The following is a 6,669-nucleotide window of genomic DNA, read 5'->3' as shown; positions in this document are numbered from 1 at the left end:
CGCAAGTATGATCACAGCTTGCGATAACTTCTGGAACTGTTTGTCCCATCCAAGCAGAATGCAAACAATTGGCTAACCTTGAATTTGAAATAACATGAGACGGGATCTTACATAATTTAGCAGAAAAATATCTGCAGAACAAAAGATCAGATCCAGCTACTGGTATCAGGTGTTTTCCATTCTCCACTACGGAAACCAAAGGTTGTACGTCAATACTACAGGTCTGGTTGAAGACTGCAAAAGGTATCGGTTTAACTTCATACAGTTCAAAAGAAGATTGGTGTTCTACAATGGGTATCTTCAGTTGCAAATAAATGTACGACTCAGTTATTGAGCGGGATGGCACATTAATCGAATAATACAGTTCCAAAAATTTCTTGTCTATAGCCAATCGGTATCCATTTCTTAAAACTGTGTTTTCAAATTCTGACAAATACGCATACAAAAATTTGTAGGGAATTATGTTATGGTTTAGCTTTGAAATTCGACACATCTCTAACGTCAAGTCATATCTGAAGATCTGTAAAAACTGGGTAAACTGTAACAAAGTCTGAAAAAATTCTGTAATGAAGGCTGTTGCTTCTTGTTGCATCTTGTCCGCTAATTGATTCAGATGATCGGCGATATCCTTTTCTTGGACCAAAATGCGTGCAGAAAAATTCCGGATCTTTTCAAAATTCTTTTTAACTTGTGTCTCAAAAGTCAAAAACTCAGATGTTGAATTTTGGATGAAAAGATTGTTCTTTAAAAGTTGCTTTTCCAAACCAAGCACGGTCTGTTCCAAGTGCATTTCTCTTTTATTCATATCCTCAACGGATGAACTGTCTGCAACACCGCAACAATAGGAAAGGAAATCACCAACAAAAGACAAGAGAGCTCTCGGTGATCTGCTCGACATTTTATGAAATTTGGGATTTGGGGGCTTCAGAAAGAAATCGTTGATATGTGTGTGAAGGTCCTGTAATTTTACTGCTGACTGAGAAATTGGTGTCATTAGTGGATCGTCGCTTTTATCACAATAGAGGTGTTGAAATAGAGAAGAAGTTGGTAGGTCGTGGGGAAAAGAAATAGTTAGGTTGAAAGATATTGGTAAAGAATGCTGATAAAGAATCACATTTGGTAGTTTCTTAAAATGTAAACCAGTACTGATGGTAAAGTCAATGTCGTTTGTTTCTGCGGAAGGTAGCATGGTAAAAAGGAGTATGCAGCTTAAAAGTTTGTTGACTATCTGTAATGTAAACAAAGAACTCAGTCAGAATATTACTTTTGCAACCTTTTCTTACTTCCAAATAATGCATAAAATAAAATATTTTTGATTTCCCTTTTTTTACTGAATATTATGTACTAATTACATTTTTCTGTTTTATTTCAGGTAAGTGGAGAATCTAAAGTTTCTAAAATAAAGTTGTCCCCAAAAAATTGATAATATTAGACGGATATGGTGACGAGAGGAAAAGAAAACTGCATAGCACTGATGATGAATAACTATATCCTTTCTCTTATTCTATGTATATATATTGCTAGCATTAAGATAGTTTTAAGTAAATTTACCGGTAACATACTAATACATTTTTCTTTCAGCTATTTTATATAGGAAAATAGAGGTGCATGAGTTATTCATAGATTTTCTGATTCTCTTTGTCGTACTGTACGAACACTATTCTTTCGATTGAGTCAAGATGTTCCTCCAGGAAAAGACGTACTGTTTGTAAAACAACGCGACATGCATCTTCTTTAGGAAAACCAAAAACTCCTGTAGAGATGTTGGGGGAAGCAATAGATGTTATATCGTTGTTTACGGCTAATTGCAACGTTCCTTCGTAGCACATTTTTAAGTTCTTGGGATTTCGATCATCAGGTGCGCTTACATGAATCGCAAAATCCACGGGTAGATTGTAACCCTGTGTAATGCATACGTTACCCTGGGGAAGGTGGGATATTTTACGACACTCCTCTTGCATTTCTTCTCCTGCAAGACTTTCAATTGCTTTATCCACGCCTCCTCGTGGCTCTAGAAGGGAATTACACGAGTTTACTAAACAATCACCAGCTAACGTCGTGATTGATCCGTAATAAAGCGCAACTTTCTTATTAATGTCGTGATTGACGGCAAACTTCGGTCTCTCCAAACTTTCCACTGAACTTGTTCTCGGCCCCATCTGATCCCAAGATGGTAGATCGGACATGAAGACAACTTTCCTTATGAACAACGATTCTAAATGCGTTTCGTTATCTGGATCTTGGAATTCCATTAAGAATAAATTTACCTGATCCACTTCTTGGAGATTTTTATCCGGTACGCCCTCTCCTACTACATCAACCTCAGATGTTTCTAATTTACGCAAATTTTAGGCAGTCCTTCTGGAGGAGGAAAATACTTTTTTAACCTGTCGATGGCTATAGAATCAATCTTTATCTGACCTCGAGGAGTTCGGTATTTTACATAAAAAACTATTGTCATGCTTACGGGATACTATTTGTCCATGTCAAAAATATTTTCCAGAGAACACATTACAGTCACCTTTCCGTTTTGTCGCATCGTGGATCCACACAAGCTGACCGTTGTTAAATGTCTGCTGCTCCCTCTTCTTATTATATGACTTTACAGAAGTCAGATGTCTATAGTACAAGTTTTTCAGGGCCTTGTCCCTTATGTACTGAAGTTGCTGAATCCTGTCTTGATTCTCAGAGAACTGACATTCCGCGGCTAACATAGCAGAGTGTAATAGCCGTGGGGAATATCCATGAAGGGCTTCGAAAGGACTAAAACCCATACTCAAGTTACAAGTCACGTTATTAGAGAACGTAACCTGTGGAAGTAATTCTATCCAATTCGACTGATCATATTTGTCCAAAGCTAACTTCAATTGCTGTTCTATATGCCGGATTACGACTTCAACTGTTCCGATACCGTAATGCTCTTGTACATCTGCAAATTGTATCTGTGTTCCTAGGATGTGACAAAGCTCTTTAAACAAAGCACTAGTGAAAGCTGCTCCGTGGTCACATGCGACCTCTGTTACTAATCCATATTTCAGAATAACGTTTTCGTATAGAAAAGAACTAACGGAAGCCGCCGAAGCATCTGGTAAAGATCCAGTGATACAGAATCGTGTACCTTCATCCACGACAACGATGAGAAACTTGTGTCGTAAGATATTATTACAGGGGTACACCCCTCCTAAATCAACATAAACTCTATAGAACGGTGGAACGCAAGGGTGCGTCTGCAGGCTTCCGTAAGGCTTGCCACTACGCTTTTTCAACACTTGACAGCTAATGCATTGTTTGCATTTTTCTTAAACGAATTTCTTCATGTTTACAAAATAAACAGATTTCACTAGGAGGCTGTACGTCTTACTGAAACCAGCGTGATTGGCACCTAATTTGTCTGAATGGGACTTCTCGAATACTACATCCCTTAACTTGGTGAGCACTGCTAATAGAAAAACTTTTCCCAAAGGCGTCTTGTTAACTTTATACAGAATGTTGTTACGCAGGGCAAAATGCGATGCTCTCCTCTCATACTCCGGGTCTTTGTCGGGTCTATCCTCCAAATACGCGATGATTTTACTCAGAAATCCCTCATTCCTCTGCTCCTTCTTAAGGTCAATGCTATCCAAGTCCTCGATCATGAAGAACCTTGGGTCTGAGGCACTCGCTGCTTCGTCCTCCTCGTCTCTTCGATGTTTCACAAAACGGCTGATGGCGTCTGCTTCTAAATTCTCGGAACCAGCAACATGAGAAATCGTAAAATCGTGAGAATCAATTTCTGACAACCAACGAGCCAGTTTTCCTGTCAAATTCTTACCATGGCGAAGAAATGTGATAGCCTTCGAGTCAGTGTGAAGATGAAAATGACGTCCGAGGATAAAGTAACGAAATGAGCGTAGAGCGTAGAGAAGGGCTAAAAGTTCCAAATGATAGACGGACAAATTCTTCTCCGATGGAGCAACCGCTCTGCTCGCATACGCAATTGGCACCAATTCAGCATCCGGCTCATCTGGAGCTGGTTGTTTGGCTACACAGGCCAAACTTTTCTTGCAAGCATCTGTAAAGATGTGCAGCTCTCTTTCAGGCTTGTGGGCCATTAAAGTTGGACTTTCCAAAATCGCGTTCTTTAATGCTTCGAAGGATTGCTGCTGTTCGGAACCCCAAGTAAATTCTTCGTCACGTCTCATCAATTTCTGTAATGGGTGCGCTATCTGGGAAAAGTCCTAGACATACCTCCTCAGAAAAGAACAAACGCCGACAAAACTCTTCAAGTTCTTCTTTGTCCTTGGGCGTTGGTAGTCCTTGATCGTTTCCAGCATCCGGTCAGAGATCTGTAAACCATATTTCGAAAGTTTATGGCCTAAAACCACCATAGAGTGATGTGCTATTTTCGTCTTCTCGGGTGACAGTTTCAATCCACGTTCTTGAAGTTTTTGGAGGAGAATGGTGCACCAGTGTATCATCTCGTCCACAGTAGAGGCCACTACATAAAAATCGTCAATGTAATACATTATGTTCGAACTCGGGACGCCTGCGAGAGTCAATTTCACTAACCTATTCAAAGCAGCAGCCGAGGACACATGGCCCATAGGCAGAACTTGGTAAACATAACTCGAAGCACCTGGTACGGAGAATCCTGTACACTCCTGACTCTCCATTGTGATTAGCATTTGGAAGAATCCCTGCTTCATGTCACTAGAAGTGTAAAGAAGACGTCCAGCCATGCGAGCAAGCAAGTCGTCAATCGATGGCGTCGCAAAGTTCGAGAAGAGAGATTGGGCATTAACATGGCGTAAATCTGAAACAAATCTGAACTGTCCATTGCGTTTTTTCACTAAAAGAATAGGGTGGTTCCATGGAGAAGTCTGCTCACGAATCGTCCCTTGTCTTAGCATGGTATCCAGCTGTTGTTTGAGGACTTCACGTAGGTGGTAAGGTACTAAATAAGGTGTTTTGTTGACTGGCGTGGGGTTGGAAAGTCGTATCTCATGCTCAAAACCACGGGCGAGTCCCACATCGTCTTCCGACCAACTCCACGCATCGGCAAACTGGTAAATTAGGTCGTAAAAACGCTCCCGGTCTTTTGGAGACAAATCTGGGTTGACATCTACTCTTTTCGGGTCACACATCTTTCTACACTGTTCCAACTTCTGTGGAGACGTCAAAGATTCTTCTGACGCTGTCAATGTCGGCGTTTCTGGTTCATGTGGTACTTCCTCGAACTCCTCTGCATCGCCTATCTTCGTTCCTTGGCGCAACTTCACGGTGTTGACGGTGGGATTCGTTACAAACACCACCTGGGACTCACAATCTACTATTACCCTTGGGATAAAAATTCACATTTCCTCTATACGCTGAGATGGTAACAGTAACGCCTTTCTCCCCTTAATGTCCCAACAGGAACGTAACTTAACTAAATGTGCGAACGAGGTGATAAAACGATATTCTCTAGGACTCTAAAAATAGCTCGAGATTCCCGAGCGATTCTCGCTGTTAACGCTTCAGATAAATTGACCTCTAAATTTCTAGGTGGTAACTTCCTGGACGGAGGACGTCCAAAACGATACAAAGTCAAAATCTGTTTATCATAAATTATGATAGCTCTATGTTTTTCTAAGAAATCCGCAACAACCAAAGGACCATAATCAAAATTCGGGATTATCCTAAAAACGTGAGTAAAACATCTGTTTCCAAGGAAAAATTTCAACAAGGCAATTTCAGATACTTGAATGCTTTTCCCTGTACCTCCCTTTAATCTGGTGTTAAGACGAAAACGTCTTGCGTTTTTCGGAACTAGATTTCCCCCGAGAAACTTATTTGGCTTCCAGAATTTACCATGATCTTAACTTGCTGACCGTCTAAAAGAGCTGAAACATGTGGTAAATTGTTAGAAGATACAATGGGGACTATAACGCACCTTCGAGCAGATTCGTCTCTGTCATCTACTCTGTTTTTGAGTTTAAAGACGCCCTACAGTACTGTGCAATATGGTTAGGCATGTTGCATTTATAACAGACAATGGGGCCCTTACTAGTATTCGAACCCTGGGTCTGTGAAGAATATTGCGTGGAAGAACCTGAATTGTTTTTATTATCGTTGTTGTTATTGTTTCTACGGTTGTGACGATTATCACTTCTCTCGTTATTACCCTGACCTACATTCCTTTGCTGACTTTTCTTATTTTGTGCATGACCACTACCTTGATTGTCATCATTAGAGGTTAACGCGGATATTTGAAGAGTCATTTTAGCTAATTGCTGTTGCAAGTCATTCATTTGATCACTAATTGCCTTAGTCTGTTCTTTCTGTGCTGTAGCTGACTGAACAAAATTCTCTTGCCTGTACAGCGGACTTTGAACTGCTGACTCCGCACTTCTACATATCTGAGTATCAACTTGGCTTGGCGGAAGCACTGACGAATGCAAGACCGCAGAATTCTTTTTAAAGAATTTTTCCAACTCTTTTCTCTTGAGTAATAACCGAGTCTTTTCTTCCACTACTAAATCACCTAACAACGCAGCTACCGTATTATAATCTTTACGAATGACGACCTTGAAAAAGTCGAGCAATAACCCTTCTATGATCAGTTGTATATGTTTTTTCTAAGGCGCTTTAGGATCTGCTCTCAGAATGAGATCTTGTTTTGCATATATATAATCAACGACTGACTCATCA

At 40.4% G+C, this 6,669-nt stretch overlaps 1 pseudogene; it reads right to left on the bottom strand.

Moving 5' to 3' along the window:
* Positions 1-1,613: 1,613 nt before the first annotated feature.
* LOC145681726 (macro domain-containing protein PG1779 pseudogene) lies at positions 1,614-2,252 on the bottom strand (annotated as a pseudogene).
* Positions 2,253-6,669: the final 4,417 nt, after the last annotated feature.

This window comes from Thermobia domestica, chromosome 3 (assembly GCF_964235325.1).
Source record: "Thermobia domestica chromosome 3, izTheDome1.hap1.1, whole genome shotgun sequence".
In the NCBI taxonomy this organism is placed as follows: domain Eukaryota; kingdom Metazoa; phylum Arthropoda; class Insecta; order Zygentoma; family Lepismatidae; genus Thermobia; species Thermobia domestica.
This window is presented reverse-complemented; position numbering and strand designations above follow the sequence as displayed.